Source organism: Hyperolius riggenbachi, chromosome 7 (assembly GCF_040937935.1).
Source record: "Hyperolius riggenbachi isolate aHypRig1 chromosome 7, aHypRig1.pri, whole genome shotgun sequence".
NCBI classification, from domain to species: domain Eukaryota; kingdom Metazoa; phylum Chordata; class Amphibia; order Anura; family Hyperoliidae; genus Hyperolius; species Hyperolius riggenbachi.
The window spans coordinates 37,529,075-37,550,988 of NC_090652.1; positions in this window are offsets into that span (position 1 = coordinate 37,529,075).

Genomic DNA, 21,914 nt, shown 5'->3' on the forward strand with positions numbered 1-21,914 from the left:
ACCAATGTTGTTGAGTCCCTCTCCAGTGTTGTAACAGCCGAGGAACTCCAGCCCTGTCCTCTGAATGTTTCAGAAGTCTTGCCCTGTAACATGGATAATTCTGATTCTCTGGTCAAAATAATAGAAATCTCAGAATTTCAGTCCGGTCTGATGAGTGTTCCTGAAACCCAGCCCTGTATCCTGAAAGATTCTGGTTCTCTGGCCGCTGTGGCAGAGGTTCCAGAGTCCCCTTCCTGTCCAGGGAATTCCTCAGTTTTGCCTAGTCCAGTGGGGGCTGCTGCAATACTGACTTGTTCTGCAGCGCCTCATGAGCTCCAATCCAGTGTATTAGATGAGTCTCTGTCCAGTCCAGAGGTAGTTGTGGAGTCCCTATCTGGTTCAGTGCATACATCAGAAGATTTGTCCTGTCTTGTTAGTGCCCCTGAATCTGATTTGTTACTGACTTTGCTGGAATCAGCGACATCTAAGTCTGATCCTGCATTCTCGTGTAAAAGTCCAGTAGTTGCGAAGTCTAGTCATGATGATTTTTTTTTGGCCAGTCCTGGTTTTGGTCCTGTCTTGGCTGACCCTGAGGCTCACAGTTCCTTGACATGCCCAGAGGTTTCTCTTGTGCCAGTGTGCCCAGATGTTCTTTGTGTGCCAGAATGCCCAAGTGTGTCTAAGGTGTTAGCGTGCTCTGATGCTTCCTTAGTGGGAACATGTTCTGATGTTGCCAGTCTGCCTACATGCCCAGAGATGGTTCTGGTCCCTGAAAGCCCTGATCTTGATGTTTGTCCTTGTGGCCCTGACTCGGGAATTGCCCTAGGTTCCATAGGGGTTCTTGATAGTTCTCCATGTGAGCCTAAGGGGCGTTCTGACCTATGGGGATCTCTTTGGAGCTTCAAGGTGTTCTGGGAGGTCTCTGAGAAAATTTGTCCTGGTGCCTTGGAATGGTTCAACAGTGGGTTTTGTGTTGGTAAAGACAGTCCCGGTGGGCATTGCAAAGGCTTTGGCGTTTCTGAACGGTTCCTGGAAGGCGGTGGGTATCGCTCAGGGAGTTTCGGAGGGCTTTCTTCTGGAAATCATGGTTTTGATGGGTGTCACACTGGGGCTTGTAGTACTGATGGGCATGGTTCTGTAGGTTCTGGTTCTGATGGGTCCAGTCTTGTGGGGACTGATTCTGGAATTCGGTCTTGCCGGGCTGTCCCGGTCATCATGAATTATCAGTCAGACTGTTTTGTTGGGAATTTCAGTTTTGAAAAGCGTCTGGAATCCGCTTTTAAGGGCGGGGGTACTGTAATGATCGCTGCTGCAGCAGGTGTTGCTGGAAGTAGTAGTGCTGCAGCTCAGGCAGTTCTGATGTCTTTCCATGCAAGCTGCATAGCTTTGTCTGTCTTTCCCTGCTGTCAGCTTGTGACTGATTATCATTCACCTGTGTGGGAATCTGCATGTCTGCTCCCATTGGATGACCTCAGTATAAAGATCTGCTTCCTGCAGGGTTTACTTGGGTTTTCATAGCTTCAGTTTAAGCCTGTCTTGCTGTCGCTTTAGCCCTCGATCGTGTTTCTTGTTCTAAAGATACTTTTCTGGTCTTTGCATCATATATTGGTTAATTCCCAAATATATGCATACCAGCACGTTTATTATTTTCCTTGTATTTGTGTTACGTTGATACATCAGTGTCGCTGATGTATACGTACACGAACTGTTTATATCCTGTGTGCAGTTAGTCAGCTTTCCAGCACGTTTTGGTAGGTTGCGCGTACCGTGACCACCCGTGCTGAGGTAGTTACCCTGCTCCTGGTTCTGTTTGTGGATTGCGTTCATCTCTGCGAAGAGATAACGAATCCTTCTGAATCCTGTTCTGTTACCGTTTGTGGATTGCGTTCATCTCTGCGAGGAGATAACGAATCCTTCTGAATCCTGTCCTGTTACCGTTTGTGGATTGCGTTCATCTCTGTGAAGAGATAACTAATCCTTCTGAATCCTGTTCTGTTACAGTTTGTGGATTGCGTTCATCTCTGCGAAGAGATAGCGAATCCTTCTGAGTCCTGTTCCCTGTATTACTCCAGTCCTAGTCAGCGTTCCTGCTTATGTCATATATCGGTTCATTGCCGATATATACATATGTTAGTCAGACGTTACAAATAGTTTCATTGATAGCTGTAATTGTAATACGCTAGGGAAACATACTTATTGTATATTTGTCTGTGTTACGTTCATCTATCTTGATCCTGCTATTTCCTGACTATCCTGTCCTGTCTTTGTGAGGCACGCCATCGCTGCAATCGCATTGGCTGCCTCATTCCAGTCTGTCTTGTTTTGGACGCTTGCTGTCGCTAAGTAGCCGCTAGCTAGCAAGCATTCATTCTGTCTACCTGTCCTGATCTCCTCAGTTCTGGTTTATGCGCTCAGCGCTACCTTGCGCTGAGACGTTATCGCAAAAGTATTGTTTGTGGCTGTCGGATCTGCACCTGCTCTGTGCGCCACAATCTCCTATTGGAGTCAGTCCTCCCCTCCACTATACTAGGGATAGCCTGTTTCCTTGTGCTAGTGTGTGTACCTCCTCCACGTCAGCTCATGCGTTGCATGCTGACTGTGGAGAATACACCACCAAGCCTTACAATATAATATGCAACCAGCATTTTTTTTTACTAGACCAGCATTGGAAAGGTTACACAGTGCTTTAAAGTTCCTGGAGATTTCTGCAGACGCATCCGAACTTGAGATAGATACATTTTTTTTACATAAATGTATCTAAGTGTTGAATGTGACTCATCTCTCTCACTGAGAAGGAGTTGGAGGACAGCCAAAGAGTGTGTAACATTTCTAAATAGATACATATAACTAAATAGAATGTAACTATCTGAACTTCTGCATATCTCTCCACGGAACTTAAAACCTCTGTGTTTAACCCTTCCAATGCTGGTCTAGTAAAAAAAAAAATGCTTTTTGCATATAATATGCTGTAAATAATGTTTTAGAGCAAAGTTGAAATGCAGGGTTATATTCCGCTTTAACACAGGAAGAAGTGAAGGCAAGACTAAATAAATTAAAAATAGACAAGGCACCTGGCCCGGATGGCATGCATCCTCGGGTCCTAAGGGAATTAAGTTCAGTTATAGATAAACCCCTTTATCTTATCTTTTGTGACTCTCTTGCAACTGGCAGAGTCCCAGTGGATTGGCGTACAGCCCACGTTTTCCCATTATTTAATCACTTGAGGACCACAGTCTTTTCGCCCCTTAAGGACCAGAGCCTTTTTCTCCATTCAGACCACTGCAGCTTTCACGGTTTATTGCTCGCTCATGCAACCTACCACCTAAATGAATTTGACCTCCTTTTCTTGTCACTAATACAGCTTTCTTTTGGTGCTATTTGATTGCTGCTGCGAGTTTTACTTTTTAATATATTCATTAAAAAAATACATGAATTTTGTCAAAAAAATGACTTTTTTAACTTTCTGTGCTGACATTTTTCAAATAAAGTAAAATTTCCTATACATTTGAGCGCGAAAGTTATTCTGCTACATGTCTTTGATAAAAAAAAACATTCAGTGTATATTTATTGGATTTGGTAAAAGTTATAGCGTTTACAAACTATGGTGCCAAAAGTGAATTTTCCCATTTTCAAGCATCTCTGACTTTTCTGCGCACCTGTCAGGTTTCATGAGGGGCTAAAATTCCAGGATAGTACAAATACCCCCCAAATGACCCCATTTTGGAAAGAAGACATCCCAAAGTATTCAGTGAGAGGCATGGTGAGTTCATAGAAGATTTTATTTTTGTCACAAGTTAGCGGAAAATGATACTTTGTGACAAAAAAAAACAAAAAACGTTTCAATTTCTTCTAACTTGCGACAAAAAAAAAATGAAATCTGCCACGGACTCACTATGCTCCTCTCTGAATACCTTGAAGTGTCTACTTTCCAAAATGGGGTAATTTGTGGGGTGTGTTCACTGTCCTGGCATTTTGGGGGGTGCCTAATTGTAAGCACCCCTGTAAAGCCTAAAGATGCTCATTGGACTTTGGGCCCCTTAGCGCAGTTAGGCTGCAAAAAAGTGCCACACATGTGGTATTGCCGTACTCAGGAGAAGTAGTATAATGTGTTTTGGGGTGTATTTTTACAAATACCCATGCTGGGTGGGAGAAATATCTCCGTAAATGACAATTTTTTAATTTTTTTTACACACAATTGTCTATTTATAGAGATATTTCTCCCACTCAGCATGGGTATGTGGAAAAATACACCCCAAAACACATTATATTACTTCTCCTGAGCACGGCAATACCACATGTGTGGCACTTTTTTGCACCCTAACTGCGCTAAGGGGCCCAAAGTCCAATGAGTACCTTTAGGATTTCACAGGTCATTTTGAGAAATTTGGTTTCAAGACTACTCCTCACGGTTTAGGGCCCCTAAAATGCCAGGACAGTATAGGAACCCCACAAATTACCCCATTTTAGAAAGAAGACACCCCAAGGTATTCCGTTAGGAGTATGGTGAGTTCATAGAAGATTTTTTTTTTTTTTGTCACAAGTTAGCGGAAATTGATTTTAATTGTTTTTTTTTTTTCACAAAGTGTCATTTTCCGCTAACTTGTGACAAAAAATAAAATCTTCTATGAACTCACCGTACTCCTAACGGAATACCTTGGGGTGTCTTATTTCTAAAATGGGGTCATTTGTGGGGTTCCTATACTGCCCTGGCATTTTAGGGGCCCTAAACCGTGAGGAGTAGTCTTGAAACCAAATGTCGCAAAATGACCTGTGAAATCCTAAAGGTACTCATTGGACTTTGGGCCCCTTAGCGCAGTTAGGGTGCAAAAAAGTGCCACACATGTGGTATCGCCGTACTCAGAAGAAGTAGTATAATGTGTTTTGGGGTGTATTTTTACACATACAGATGCTGGGTGGGAGGAATATCTCTGTAAATGACAATTATTTGATTTTTTTTTACACACAATTGTCCATTAACAGAGAGATTTCTCCCACCCAGCATGGGTATGTATAAAAATACACCCCAAAACACATTATACTACTTCTTCTGAGTACGGCGAGACCACATGTGTGACACTTTTTTGCAGCCTAGGTGCGCTAAGGGGCCCAACGTCCTATTCACAGGTCATTTTGAGGCATTTGTTTTCTAGACTACTCCTCACGGTTTAGGGCCCCTAAAATGCCAGGGCAGTATAGGAACCCCACAAGTGACCCCATTTTAGAAAGAAGACACCCCAAGGTATTCCGTTAGGGGTATGGTGAGTTCATAGAAGATTTTATTTTTTGTCACAAGTTGGCGGAAAATGACACTTTGTGAAAAAAAAAAACAATACATATCAATTTCCGCTAACTTTTGACAAAAAATAAAATCTTCTATGAACTCATCATATACCTAACAGAATACCTTGGGGTGTCTTCTTTCTAAAATGGGGTCACTTGTGGGGTTCCTATACTGCCCTGGCATTTTACGGGCCCAAAACTGTGAGTAGTCTGGAAACCAAATTTCTCAAAATGACTGTTCAGGGGTATAAGCATCTGCAAATTTTGATGACAGGTGGTCTATGAGGGGGCAAATTTTGTGGAACCGGTCATAATCAGGGTGGCCTCTTAGATGACAGGATGTATTGGGCCTGATCTGATGGATAGGAGTGCTTGGGGGGTGACAGGAGGTGATTGATGGGTGTCTCAGGGGGCGGTTAGAGGGGAAAATAGATGCAATCAATGCACTGGGGAGGTGATCGGAAGGGGGTCTGAGGGGGATCTGAGGGTTTGGCCGAGTGATCAGGAGCCCACACGGGGCAAATTATCTGATGGGTAGGTGTGCTAGGGGGTGACAGGAGGTGATTGATGGGTGTCTCAAGGTGTGATTAGAGGGGGGAAATAGATGCAAGCAATGCACTGGCGAGGTGATCAGGGCTGGGGTCTGAGGGCGTTCTGAGGTGTGGGCGGGTGATTGGGTGCCCTAGGGGCAGATTAGGGTGTAATCTGATGGGTAACAGTGACAGGTGGTGATAGGGGGTGATTGATGGGTAATTAGTGGGTGTTTAGAGGAGAGAAGAGATGTAAACACTGCACTTGGGAGGTGATCTGATGTCGGACCTGCGGGCGATCTATTGGTGTGGGTGGGTGATCAGATTGCCTGCAAGGGGCAGGTTAGGGGCTGATTGATGGGTGGCAGTGACAGGGGGTGATTGATGGGTGGCAGTGACAGGGGGTGATTGATGGGTGATTGACAGGTGATCAGTGGGTTATTACAGGGAATAACAGATGTAAATATTGCACTGACGAATTGATAAGGGGGGGTCTGAGGGCAATCTGAGCGTGTGGGCGGGTGATTGGGTGCCCGCAAGGGGCAGATTAGGGTCTAATCTGATGGGTAACAGTGACAGGTGGTGATAGGGGGTGATTGATGGGTAATTAGTGGGTGTTTAGAGGAGAGAAGAGATGTAAACACTGCACTTGGGAGGTGATCTGATGTCGGACCTGCGGGCGATCTATTGGTGTGGGTGGGTGATCAGATTGCCCGCAAGGGGCAGGTTAGGGGCTGATTGATGGGTGGCAGTGACAGGGGGTGATTGATGGGTGGCAGTGACAGGGGGTGATTGATGGGTGATTGACAGGTGATCAGTGGGTTATTACAGGGAATAACAGATGTAAATATTGCACTGGCGAATTGATAAGGGGGGGTCTGAGGGCAATCTGAGCGTGTGGGCGGGTGATTGGGTGCCCGCAAGGGGCAGATTAGGGTCTAATCTGATAGGTAACAGTGACAGGTGGTGATAGGGTGGGTGGCAGTGACAGGGGGTGATTGACGGGTGATTGACGGGTGATTGACAGGTGATTGACAGGTGATCAGGGGGGATAGATGCATACAGTACACATGGGGGGGGTCTGGGGAGGGGTCTGGGGACAATCTGAGGGGTGGGGGGGTGATCAGGAGGGAGTAGGGGGCAGATTAGGGACTAAAAAAAAAATAGCGTTGACAGATAGTGACAGGGAGTGATTGATGGGTGATTAGGGGGGTGACTGGGTGCAAACAGTGGTCTGGGGGGTGGGCAGGGGGGGGTCTGAGGGGTGCTGTGGGCGATCAGGGGGCAGGGGGGGGGGAAATCAGTGTGCTTGGGTGCAGACTAGGGTGGCTGCAGCCTGCCCTGGTGGTCCCTCGGACACTGGGACCACCAGGGCAGGAGGCAGCCAGTATAATAGGCTTTGTATACATTACAAAGCCTATTATACATTGTTTCAGCGGCGATCCGGGTGCTAGTAACCCGCCGGCGCTTCCGAACGGCCGGCGGGTTACAGCGAACGGTGGGCGGAGCCAGTCCCCGGCGGCTGATCGCGTCACGAATGACGCGATCGCCGCATAGCCACTCCCGCAGCCGACCCCGCCGATGGGCGTATTGCGGTCGTTTGGGCCCGGACTTTGCCGCCGCCCATCGGCTGGGGGCGGTCCTTAAGTGGTTAAGAAGGGCAAAAAATCAGATCCAGGAAATTATAGACCTGTAAGCTTAACATCAGTTGTATGCAAACTATTTGAGGGGTTACTAAGAGATACTATACATGACTTCATAGTAGAAAATAATCTTATTTCTCAGCATCAACATGGGTTTACTAAAGACAGGTCCTGTTTGACTAACATGCTCAGCTTTTATGAGGTAGTTAATGCTAATATGGATATTGGGAATGCTGTAGATGTGATATACTTGGACTTTGCAAAGGCCTTCGACACTGTTCCCCACAAAAGTCTGGTGCAAAAGTTGAGGATGCAAGGACTGGGGAAGAGTCTGTGTGCATGGATAGGGAACTGGCTAATGGACAGAAAACAAAGAGTTGTGGTCAATGGATCGTACTCAAAATGGGAGACTGTTAGCAGTGGGGTCCCACAGGGGTCTGTTCTGGGTCCAGTGCTCTTCAATTTATTTATTAATGACCTAGTAAATGCAGTAGTGAGCAATGTTGCTATTTTTGCAGATGATACAAAATGGTGCAGAATCATCAACTCTCAGGAAGATAGTGTCATATTGCAACAGGATCTGGATAGGATGGCTAAATGGGCACATACATGGCAGATGAAATTCAATGTTGACAAATGTAAAATCATGCATTTTGGACGTACGAATGGTCTAGCACCATACAAAATAAATGGGATACAGTTGAGGACATCAAACTTGGAGAAGGACTTAGGAGTACTCATCGACAACAAGTTAAATAATCGCACTCAATGCCAAGCAGCTGCAGCTAAAGCTAACAAAATTTTGGGATGCATTAAAAGGGAAATAAAAACTCGAGATGCTAGCATAATATTGCCCCTGTTTAACTCTCTAGTAAGGCCACATCTGGAATATGGAATCCAGTTCTGGGCACCACATTACAAAAAAGATATTGCAGTTTTAGAGCAGGTGCAGAGACGAGCAACAAAATTGATACGTGGGATGGAAGGTCTCACTTATCAAGAAAGGTTAGATAAACTGGGTTTATTTAGTCTAGAGAAAAGATGCCTTAGAGGGGATCTAATTAACATGTATAAATACATCAGAGGGCAATATAATAGCTTGGCGGATGAGCTTTTTGTCCCTAGGCCTTCTCAAAGGACTAGAGGACATGATCTGCGCATGGAGGAAAAACGTTTTAGCCATTTATTTAGGAAAGGGTTCTTTACAGTAAGAGTGATTAAGATGTGGAATGCATTGCCACAGGAAGTCGTTATGGCAAACTCTATACCTGCATTTAAAGGGGGCTTAGATGCTTTCCTTGCATTAAAAGACATCGATGGCTACAATTACTAGGTAATGCCTAATGATGTTGATCCAGGGATTTTATCTGATTGCCATCTGGAGTTGGGAAGGAATTTTTCCCTTTAGGGGCTAATTGGACCATGCCTTGTAAGGGTTTTTTCGCCTTTCTCTGGGTCAACAGGAATATGTGAGGGAGCAGGCTGGTGTTGTACTTTGTACTGGTTGAGCTCGATGGACGTATGTCTTTTTTCAACCAAAGTAACTATGTAACTATGTAACTATGTAACGAGGTTTGTCCTTGATTGAAGCTGACAAGGACATCTTTCCTGACAAAAATGTAACACAAAACATGTGACTTTGTTGAGTAGTAGCGGATCCTCCAGAGGTTTCCCACGTCCTCCTCGCCTCTACCGCCGCTGCTCGGACCCTCCTGTAGATGGCGACCACGCTCCTCCACACGCATGAGCACAGCCACGCTGCAGGTGTAGGACGGTCGCACTCGTGCATGAAGAGGAAGTCGTGATCTGGCATCTGCAATCTGGCATCTTCATGCAGTGTGTTCCCGCAAAATGCACGTGTTAACAGTAAGGTCGGTTTTTACATGAGCTGAGTGTTGCGGTGTGATGCTCCGCCCCCTCGCATCACACCGCAATGTCAAATAACGGATTTATATGACCCTGCAGCAGAGTGCGCCGACAGGGTAATATGCATAGCACCCCCCCCCCCCCGCACGGCTGTCCCCTCCCCTTGCCCAGTGACGTACTCCCTGCTGGACACGAAGTACATCACTGGGATTCCTGGCTTCCCTGTTGTATTTGCATTATTCCACGCATGTGCGCCGCAGTACCGCCGTCAACATGATGTAATGTGGTTAGTGTACTGGGCCCTACAGACTTTCTTTGCTGTTGTGTTACCCTGCGTGCAGAAAAGGTAACACAGTGCAAAAAAGTGTCCTAGTGTAAAAGGGGCGCTATGCTTCAGTGTATGCGACACAACATGTGATATGAACTTTACATTCCCCTGTGTGTTGCGCTCCTGGGAATGCAACACTTTACTGTGATTGGCCCGAACCTCCGATTTTTGGTTTGCGAACTTTCGCGAACCGCAATAGACTTCAATGGGGAGGCGAACTTTGAAAACAAGAAAAAATCTGCTGGCCAGAAAAGTGATGGAAAATATGTTTCAAGGGGTCTAACACCTGGAGGGGGGCATGGCGGAGTGGGATACACGCCAAAAGTCCCGGGGAAAAATCTGGATTGGACGCAAAGCAGCGTTTTAAGGGCAGAAATCCCATTGAATGCTAAACTGCAGGCCTAAAGTGCTTTAAAATATCTTGCATGTGTATACATCAATCAGGTAGTGTAATTAGAGTACCGCTTCACACTGGCACACCGAACTCACTGTGTAATGCACCGCAAACAGAGTGCAGGCGATATCGTTTTTCAAGCTCATATGATCGCCGGGCTGTGGTAGCTCAATGATAGAACAGTGACTGTCCAGCTGAACAAATTTGGTCTGTCCACAATCAAGCAACGACCTTATTATCTTGGGTGTGCCTCCCCCCCCCCCCACGCCCCCCCTAGACACTCATAAAGCCGGCGGTCATTGCTTCATTGTGATACGCAAGACCCTTCACCGTGGCAAGGTAATGATCATGAAGGGGAATGGGCACATGTACATGCCTTTTGTTTTGTTGTTGCAGCCACAGTGCAGCCAGAAAAATTAGGCAGGCATGTACACGCACCAGAAAAATTAGTATAGCGGCCACTGCTAGCAGCGGCCTTAAAAATTCAGGAATCCACCTGGAGTCCTGGACCCTGTTGGTGGTGGCGGAGAAGGCAGTCAAGCGGCCTGCGAGCAGAGGTGCTGTATGGGGAGCGACTTAGTCTTGGGGCAGGCAGTCACACGTCGTGTAGGCGGAGATGCTGTGTGTGGGGACTGATTTAGTTTTCGGGCAGGCCTTAGCGTACTTTGCAGACCAGGCACCCGTGGACAGATGGACCCTTGACCCAACGCTGTGTGCCAGAGATGTCACTCACCACTTGCCTTTCAACATCACGGTACAGTTTGGGTATTGCCTTTTTGAGAGAAAATTGCGCCCTGGTATCTTCCACTGCGGTGTGTGGCTTTGCTTTTGTGTGCTGCTTTTCCTCAGGTGGTCATCCCATTGCAGTTTGTGCTTTGTAATCATGTGCCTTCGTAAGGTAGTTGTCCTTACGCGGGTCTTGGTCTTTCCACTGCTTAATTTCCGGTGGCAGAGAGTACAGATGGCATCGCTCTCATCTGAGGCAGACACACAAAAAATGTCCACACCGTTGAGCCCTGGGGTGCTGGCACTTTGGTGGTGGCGGCCGACTGAGTGTGCACCATGGCGAGAGTGCAGGCGATATCGGTTTTCAAGCTCATATGGTCGCCGGGCTGTGGTAGCTCAATGATAGAACAACAGTGACTGTCCAGCTGATCAAATTTGGTCTGTCCACAATCAAGCAATGACCTTATTATCTTGGGTGTGCCACCCCCCCCCCCCCGAGACACTCATATAGCCGGCGGTCATCGCTTCATTCTGATACGCAAGCCCCTTCACCGCGGCAAGGTAATGATCACGAAGGGGAATGGGCACATGTACATGCCTTTTGTTTTGTTGTTGCAGCTGCAGTGCAGCCAGAAAAATTAGGCAGGCATGTACACGCACCAGAAGAATAAGTATAGCGGCCGCTGCTAGCAGCGGCCCTAAAAATTCAGGAATCCACCTGGAGTCCTGGACCCTGTTGGTGGTAGCGGAGAAAGCAGTCAAGCGGCCTGCAAGCAGAGGTGCTGTGTGGGGAGCAACTTAGTCTTGGGGCAGGGAGTCACACGGCGTGCAGGTAGAGATGCTGTGTGTGGGGACTGACTTAGTCTTCGGGCAGGCCTGAGCGTGCTTTGCAGACCAGGCACCCGTGGTCAGATGGACCCTTGACCCAAGGCTGTGTGCCAGAGATGTCACCACTTGCCTTTCAACATCACAGTACAGTTTGGGTATCGCCTTTTTGAGAGAAAATTGCAGCCTGGTATCTTCCACTGCGGTGTGTGGCTTTGCTTTTGGGTGCTGCTTTTCCTCAGGTGGTCATCCCATTGCAGTTTGTGCTTTGTAATCATGTGCCTTCGTAAGGTAGTTGTCCTTACGCGGGTCTTGGTCTTTCCACTGCTTAATTTCCGGTGGCAGAGAGTACAGATGGCATCGCTCTCATCTGAGGCAGACACACAAAAAATGTCCACACTGCTGAGCCCTGGGGTGCTGGCACTTTGGTGGTGGCGGCCGACTGAGTGTGCACCATGGCGAGAGTGCAGGCGATATCGGTTTTCAAGCCCATATGGTCACCGGGCTGTGGTAGCTCAATGATAGAACAACAGTGACTGTCTAGCTGATCAAATTTGGTCTGTCCACAATCAAGCAACGACCTTATTATCTTGGGTGTGCCTCCCCCCCGGGACCCTTGACCCAACGCTGTGTGCCAGAGATGTCACCACTTGCCTTTCAACATCATGGTACAGTTTGGGTATCGCCTTTTTGAGAAAAAAATTGCGGCCTGGTATCTTCCAATGCGGTGTGGGGCTTTGCTTTTGTGCTGCTTTTCCTCAGGTGGTCATCCCATTACAGTTTGTGCTTTGTAATCATGTGCCTTTGTAAGGTAGTTGTCCCTGCGCGGGTCTTGGTCTTTCCACGGCTCAATTTTCGGTGGCAGAGAGTACAGATGGCATTGCTCTCATCTGAGGCAGACACACAAAAAAATGTCCACACCGCTGAGCCCTGGGGTGATGGCACTTTGGTGGTGGCGGCCGACTAAGTGTTAAGTGGGGTGCCAGAATCAGAGCAGGAGGAGGAAGATATGTCACGCTTCTGTGCGGAAGCTGAGAAAGATGAGGTGTTCTGTGTTAAATAGTCAACTACGTCCTGACAATATTGGGGGTTGATGGCACGTGCCTTCTTCTGAACACTGTACTGTGATCAAGAGCCGCACGAAATCACGACAGCGCAACCTTGAACAGACCTGCCAGGTTGCGTGCCTCTGCCTTTTGTTTTGTCCATATTGGGGGGGGATGAAGTGAAAGGTATGCACTGACTTGACTAATACAATGTGCAGTCACACAGGTGCAGTTAACAGGTATGCACGGAGTGGTATATCACACTGCGTGCACTCACGTAGGTAGGTGGGTGCACTGTGCACAACAGGTAGGTAGGTATATGCAGTAATGGGTATTACAATGTGCACCTGTCACACACAGACAGGTAGCGGGCAGGCACAGTGACACTGCGTGCGCTCAACTCACGTAGGTAGGTGGGTGCACTGTGAACAACAGTAGGTAGGTATATGCAGTAATGGGTATTACAATGTGCACATGTCACACACACAGATAGTCACTGAATGTGCTGGGCCTGGCAGTGGCACACACACAGTATGAATTATCAAGGCTGTCTATGCAACACAAGTGTCAGTTGGACACACAGAAAAAAAAATACATCTCAAGAACAAGATTAGCTCTCAAAAGAGCTTTCGTGGGGTGCTATTTTAGCAATAAGAATCAGCAAGGAGCAAGCTAACAAGCCTACAAGAGCCTAACTAATCTTTCCCTATAAGAGTCAGCAGCAGCAGCAGCAGCAGCAGCTGTCCCTTCTCCATTTACTGCAGGCACACGAGTGAGTCAAATGGCCGGTGGTGCCTGCCTTATATAAGGGGGGGAGTGGCTCCAGGAGGGAGTGTAGCCTGATTGGCTACAATGTGCCTGCTGACTGTGATTTAGAGGGTCAAAGACGACCCTAATGGTGCATTATGGGGGTGAACCGAACTTCTGGAAAAGTTCGCGTTCGATGGCGAACGCAAACCACTGAAGTTTGCCAGGAACTGTTCGCCGACGAACCGTTTGGGCTTTCTCTAGCTGTGATCCCAGCTTACTGTTTCTTGTTGCCTTCTCCTGTGGATACAGAGAATTATCTCGTACAATCAGCAGCAGTAATGAATGCCATTGGCAGCAGCTCGTGTTACTGTGCATGGATATGGCAGAAACTGAAGTAACCTCCTAAGAAGAATATCCTCCTTCCAGGAAGCAGAAATACTGACAGACACATTCCGCAGCTGCTATTGGAACTCTCAGTGACCCGGCACGTCTGGATGTTTCAGTTTCAGTTAAAGGACCGCTAATACAAAAAATATTATAATATAAAATTCTTGTGTACACGTATATTCACTATAAATTACTTTTTTTTGTATGTTGCTGTCACTTACAGTAAGCAGTAAAAACAGATTTGACAGATTTTGGAGTAGTCCATCTCCTCATGGGAGATTCTCAGTTTTTCCTTTTTTCTATACAAAAGCACTCTAGGGGCTCGATTCACAAAGCTGTGATGAATGCTATCACAGCCGTGATAAGCTTATCCCACGGGTTAGCGCGTGTACAGGTTTGCGCGTGTAATAGTAACTTTCCTGTTCACATGCTAACATATGGGTTAGCGTGTGAACTGGGAAGGTTAATGCGCGCAAACCTTTGCTATTACGCGCGCAAACCTGTACGCGCGCTAACCCGCGGGATAAGCTTATCACAGCTGTGATAGCCCTAGGATAGAGATCGACATATACAAAGATGCCGGCCTGCCTCCCGACTTGCTTGCACGCTATTCTTGCAGTTGAATTTAGCAACTGCCCTTCAGTAAGTGCTAGGCCTGAAAGATAAATCGAATTTAAACCGAAATCGTGATCACCAAGATCACAATTTCGGAATCGTCAAAGCGGCGATTATCGGGAACAGAGCAGGAACAGAGAGAGACACAAAGGGGGCAAGAGAGAAACCCAGAGGAGGCATAAAGAGGCAAAGGGGGCACAAAGAGAGACAGGGAGAACAAAACTTGATTTGAAGGAAATTGTGAATCGAATCGAAATTGCAATTTTAGACAGAAATCACTCAATTCAATTTTTTCCTAAAATCGTTCAGGCCTAGTAAGTGCTTTTGAAAACCTTGAGAATCCCCCATTAGGAGACTGACTAGTGCAGAAAAAAAAGGATTTTTACAGCCTACTGTAAGTGACAGAAACATAGGAAAAAACAATTGTTATCTATGCAAAAGAGCTTCTCTGAGCTCTACCACCCAACTTGGGTGAATAACAGTCCTGTTTTCTGAAGTACTTAAACAGCCAAGAAACAGTGAGGAACAGGTTGAGATAAGGTTTTACTGCAGAAAAGTTCAAAGGCTCATTAGCTCTGGTCAGTTTTATAGTTTAAAAGACAGAATGCAGTTAGTAAACTGTAAATATGACAGAATGGTGCAATGTTATAAAAAAAAGCTCTATAACTCAAACTAAAAATAAGAGACTCTTTTCTTGGCTACTAATGTTCTATTGATAATCCGTACTACACATACAATTCATTATATCATACGTTTTTTTCACTTCAGGTCTGCTTTATTTACCATTGGTAATACTGTTATTTACCCAGACATAAGAACAAGAAATCATGCTGTATTACAGAGCTCCGTTGTGCACAAGCAATGTCATAGAAGAACTGAAATCTTGACAGTGACGTCCGGCATCAAAAACTCTTCCTATATCTGTATAATTGCTGTACATCAGTATGTAGCCCCGCCTTCCCATTGATGTCACAGCCAAGGCTGTTTAGCGATGCGGAATTCTCCTGTTAGAGCATTCTGGGAGACCAGGTCTTATTTCTACTGCCTTCAGAACACAGAGTAAACAAACATTCTGCAGATATGCACCTGACATCACCGGTAGATTCTCAAGGTGCGTACACACATGCGACTATAGTCGTTTGTAACGATCGTTCCCCGATCTTTACCAACGACGATCGTTACAAAAAACGAACCACCGACTATTAAGGCAAACGACGAACGAGCCAAATCGCTACAAAAGAAAGTTCTGTCTCGGCGGATTTTAACCAACGACGATCGTTTGCAAAAGTAGTACATCGTTGGAAACGATCGTTCGTACTAGGCTTGACATGCGCATTTCACTATTTCTCCATGGAACTTCTCATTTTTATGCGCAGGCGCAATAGTTGCTTTCTGTGATGTAACGTTCGTTCTAACGATCAGATCGTTACACACATTTTAAAACTATCTTTACTTAGGTCGTTCTTTCATCAATTAAAAGTTCGTTCGTCGTTCTTAACGAACGATCGTTGTCGCATGTGTGTACGTAGCATTAGGGTTTCCAAAAGCACTTAGTGCACGGCAGGGCAGTTGCTCAGGCTAACTGCCAAAATAGCGTGCAAGCAAGTTGGGGGGCTGTCCGGCTTCCAATATCTGAACCATTGTGGTGAAGGTTAAACAGTGCTGACAGCTTTTCTTTTTGCCAGCAGCACCCTGTAGAGGATCGGTGCCAGTTTATATATTTCAGCTGCCAGTTAAAATATTTCTAGAGGCAGCCAATGAAACACAATCAATTCCAGCTTGCATGCAAATTTAATGCAAAAACATGTAGTGGTTCCTGCCTTTCTGGCGTGTGGGGGGAGTGGGAGAGCCATGCACTCAGGGGTCAGTCGGGGTCAGTCGGGTTCAGGGCCGGTTCTAGACTTTCTGCTGCCTGAGGCAAAGTTGTAAAGATGCGCCCCGCCGCCCCCAACCCCCCCCCCCCCTCCTGATTTGGAATGATCGCACAGCACCCAACAATGTACTCTGCTTCATTTAATGTTCTCACATGACATGCTGCAGCTCAACACAATAGCACCCTGTCTGGCTGTGAGTCTGTGTCAAACTGCTCAACCTCAGCCACTCCATTCCTCCTCATTCAGGACAGCAGTGCCACCTCCTCCCTTCTGCTGTGCAAGCCAAATGAAACACTGCTGCTCTCCTGCCTCCCTCCTCCTCACTCACTGACAGACTCCTCACACAGCACAACAAGTTGCTTTTCCCCAATGATGACCTCTTCACCTCACTCGCTCTCCTCTCACTTCTCCTCCTACTCTGCATGCTGTTAGTGTAAACATAGTACAAAAATGCTGCCCCTGTAATCTCTGCCTCTGATGCAAATGTTTCACCTTGCTTCATGGGAGAACCGGCCCTGGTCGGGTGTCTAATGGCGCTAGAGATCCAACATGCCCGATTCTTTAGGTAATGTTGGGGGCTCCTGTACACACGCTTGATTCTCACTTGAGGAGTAGGGATCATCACAGCAGCCATAGTGACTGCTAGGGGGTCCATAGCAACAAGGGCCCCAATGGGTGTGGCTTGCAGTGATATCAGAGGCAAGTGATATGGGGGGGTCAAGGGGGGACATACTGTATGTCCCAGGCGCAGTACTGTGAGGGCGCTCGGCTATAGAGGGGAAGGGGGCACATCTGGCTAGCTAAACAGCATTCGTACATTTGGCTCCTCCTATGACCATCCCCCTAATCTGGTTTGTGGCAAGGCCCATTTTTGTATAGGCCTGTCCAGAGGGGGGAGCAAAAACTTTCTTTGTCCCCTGGCGCTGAAAACCCCAGCTACGTCTCTAAATGGTATGGGGGTCTGTGGTGGAGCACTCGAAGATCCGCGGCGGGTGTACGTATGGTTCAGCTGCGTTTCATATGGGGATCAGGGAGAGGCTGAAAGACAGCTCTCCCTGCACTCGGTAATCTTGGTGTATATAAAAAAATATGTTCCCCTGCTGATTACTGTATTTTTTGGGCTATAAGACGCACTTTGTCTCCTCAAAAGTGGGGAAGAAAAAAGTTGGTGTGTCATAGTCTGAATATACGGCTGCGGCAAGTTAGGAAAGCACCTCTGTCCTTCCTTCAGGTCTGAGTGGGTGGTCTTACTATGTGGGTCCGCAAACAAGATGTAACATACTTCCGCTCAGCTTAGTAAGTTACTGCAGATGCTGTTGATTGGTGATGATAGGCCCGCGGGTGGGACAAGGGCACCTCTCTTGAGCCAATCGCCATCGTTGATTGGTGTGAGCCGTGGGAAGATTGTGATTGGTCCAAGAGCAGTAAGTGCCTTTGTCCGGCCCAGGGGGCTATCAGCACTAATGGCAGCGTCTGAAGTCACTCACCAAGCTGGGAGGAAGCGTGGGGCATCCTGTATGCAGAAGTCCGGACCCACGCTGCTAGACCATTGGCTTAGTTATGGAGTACCGTCTGCCTGCTCACTAGTCCTGTCTCTCTCCGCTCCATACGCACTGGCCAGTATGGCTGGTGGATGGAAACACACCTCTTTAAGGAAGTCGCTTGTTTTGTTGTGCGGTGTGTATTATTATCGTCAAGGTGCATCTTTTTATCGCTTAAATTTGTCTTCTCGTTTGTACTGAGCGTCTTTGTTTGAGCGTGTGTATGGGGCTTTAGACTACAGTGTGACCCTCGCTGATAAGAAATTACAATTATAAAACTCTTTCCTAGCAAAAAATGGCTTCCGAGAGCAGGAAAGAGATAAAAAGGATCAATAGTTCATAGATTTCAGCTCTGGCATACTTCAATGAATGTGTCATTGAGCAAAAACAATAAAGCAGTAAAAACTTAAAAAGTAGATTTAAGTATAAAATAAAACTGTGGAATATCTTAAAAAAACATTTTAGGAGAAGGAGGATAGATACAATTTTTTATTTCATTACTTTATTTTCACCTCGGGTGTCCTTTAAGCAACTGTTTGCTTGTGGAGCGCTTTGTATGGTTCTCTTTGTTTTCTATATGCTGCACTAATTCACTTTTTAGTTTATCTTTTATTTTTCTATTGTGGTAACTCAGTGGGGCGTTACAGGTCATATCTTGTTTATGGTGTTTGCTACCTCGTGCACAGGCATTTTAAGGATGCATTCTACGCACGCTATGTACTGACACTGCATCTATACAGCCATGCGGGATGCTCATGACGTTAATCATATGTTATTCTAGAAATGTCAGCGCATTATATCTACTTACACTACATGATGCCTACATGGACAGAGGACTATGGTAGGAATTAGATCAAGAAGCTCTCTGAGGGACAGTTACTGTATTTTTTGACTATAAGACTCAATGTTTCTCCCCCAAAATAAGGAGAAAAAAGTCAGTGCGTCTTATAGTCTAAATGCAGGGAGTTCCTGACTTGTGAACGCCTGCCGATACAATCCTCCAACCCACCGCAATGCCGGGGACTCCCTGTACTGTGCCCATACTGAGGAGGACACAGGGGGACACAAAGGGACATAGAGGGGGAAACAGGGGGACAAACGGAGGACACGGGGACACAAAGGGGAATAGAGGGGGAACACAGGGGGACAAACGGAGGACACAGGGGGACACAAAGGGGCATAGAGGGGGACACAGGGGGAAACAGGGGGGACAAACAGAGGACACGGGGACACAAAGGGGCATAGATGGGGACACAGGGGGACAAACGGAGGACACGGGGACACAAAGGGGCATAGAGGGGGGCACAAGGGAGACAGAGGAGGACACAGAGAGACACAAGGGGGCATAAGGTACAAAGGGGGGCATAATCCACAAGATGTCCCTTCTCCATGGATGCACAAGGTTTAGTATATATTATTTCCTCTCTGGTTTTTGTCCTCTAAATCTAGGTGCGTCTTATGGTCAGGAGCGTCTTATAGTCCGAAAAATACGGTAAGTGACAAGACAATATACTCTGTGCAGCGCTGTAGAAGTGGCTGGTGCTATATAAATACTAAATAATAATAATAATCATTTGTGATTGGCACTGTCCGTGCTTTTAATGCGTTTATAGATTGATCCCTGACAGGGCCTCATTTGTACTTTTTACTGCCCAAGGCCCACTATCACCAGCTGCCCCCGGACCGACAGCATCCTAAACTTCCCCCACAGTACAGCAGGGATTACATTATAAGCTCCTCTGAGGACCAGGACCGGATTTAGGCTAAGGCCACCTAGGCCATGGCCTAGAGCACCACAGGAGCAAGGGCACCAAAGCAGCAGGCTGAACTTATGCAGCATTTGCAAGCTTGCAAATGCTGCAATGCAGGGAGGTTAGGCACGCGCCTGACCGCAGAGGTACAGCGCCCACCTTGCTCTCTGTGCACGTTTGCATTGTGGCCGGCGGCTATGGACTTGGGCAGCATTGGAGATAGAGGGGAAGAGGAAGCTTCTGCACTGGAGACAAGCTGAGAAATGAGCGACACTGATTGCTGCTGCGGTGTGAAAGCAAGCTGGCTACCTATACTGAAAGGGGAGCGGGAGTGGGAAAAGGAGGGATTAAGGGAGTCATCGGACTACCTGTACTGGAGGGAAAGGGGAGAGAGGTTATCTGGCTACCTCTACTGGAGGAGGGGGGTCATCAGGTTACCTATACTAGAGGGAAGGGGGGGGTTATCTCACTACCTATACTGAAGGGGGGGGGGGGCGGCTGGTGACAGTGGCCTTGGGCGGTAAAAAGTACAAATCTGGCCCTGCTGAGGACAGTAAGTAACACGATGGCAGGGATTGAATTGCAAGCTCCTTGGTAGGGGCGCATTCGGTGAGTAACAGACAGCTTAGATATTACTGTAAGTGCCTGTTTGCAGCCCCTTCACCCCCCGAGTGCCAGATCTGGCTGTTGGTAGCCACCCACTTCCATGTGCAAACTGTGAAGCAGGACGACCGCAGACCGGCACTGGCAGCGAATGTGTGCTCAGCGCTGCATAGACAGCATCAGGAATAGCCCGTTCAGGCGCTCATCCGACTTCTCTGAATATTTAGCAGGTTGACTGCTGCTGCCCACCTGCTGCCCACAGCCCACCCCTTACTTTCCTGGTGCCCTAGGCTACAGCCTTTGTGGCCTTACCTGAAATCCGGCGTTGGTGCCTGTTGCTCAGGATCTGCATTGTGAGTGTTTGCTTTTATCTTTCTGTGTGAAACATTTATGAATAAATCTGCCTTTAAGGCTGTGCCTGTGTACTGAACACAGTGCTTTTTTGCTTGCTTTGGTGATGTCACCCAGTCATGTGAGCACTGGTGATTTCAGGTGGATGCCTTGCGGCTGTTTATATCCATAAAGAAGACTAGTATTATGTGGATTGCACTGAGATTTTTGGAATTACTTGTGCTATCTATTGGTGGGATAGATCATCATAGCTCAGAACCACCCCTCTTTTGGAGGGACAGTCCCTCTTTGGGAGACCTGTCCTTCTGTCCCTCTTTCCTCCACATGTGTCCCTCTTTTAGGACTGATGTACTGATTTATGTACATATATCTACTGAAAAATGTGTTTAATTGACTCTAAACGTTATTCCTATCCTTTATATTGATATATTTCTTACGTTCAAATGTTAATATGGAGGAAAATGAACCAGGATAGAATGGACTGGTGTGATTTGAATTATAAAACATCATCATTTTCTTTACAGTGTGCGTGATTAGGGGTGTGTCAGGGGCGTGGTTAGAGGCGTGGAAGGGGCGTGGCTTAAATATCCCTCTTTCTGATCCCCAAAATTTGGGAGGTATGGATCATCTTGGCAGCAGCATCTCCCTTTGTGGCATCTATTGGGAAGCGTTTGTACTTTTCCCTTGCAATTTGCTTATATTAGTAGTTGCCTTGCACTATACCCTTTATATTGTTGTCATCTGCTGCTGATATTTGTGTCTAAAGCTCTATACGGTGCCCCGGCACCATGGATGTACCAGATCTAGTATTTTTTTTCCCCCTGATTTTTGCCCAGTAAACTTAGGTGCGTCTTATAGTCCAAAATATACAGTACCTAATATGTCTCTTGATTGGGTAATTCGTGGTCTGGCTATTCCTGGCACCCAAATTACACAGTGAGCCTCAGGCCCGGATTTACCTCACAGGAGCCTAGAGGCACAGATGTCCTGGCACCTTAGACTTCACCCTCCATGAGCCTACAAACCCCCACCGAACCGTACCGCGAGTTAGCTGGCTGGTCCAGCTGTCACGTCCCCATTACTTCCCTTGCCGGTCATAGGTAGCTACAGGTGTCCCTTAGTATTAAGTAGCCAGAAGAACCCTCAATTTTCAGTAGCTAGAGGTGCCCCCAACTGAAGGGAGATCTCATCAGTGGAATCCCGAGAGCAGGGTGAGTAACCTCTCATTTACACTCTCATCGGGAGTCTGCACAGGGAAGAAAGGAGGAAGGCGCATGAGGAGCAGAGTAAGACGCCTTTACATCATCAGGCGCCTTTAGGCACGTACCTACAGTGCCTTATGGTAAATCCGGCCCTGGTGAGCAGTACACTCTATGGGCGCCCAAATCCGGTGCTGAGCGGATGCCAAAATAACCCCCGAGTACC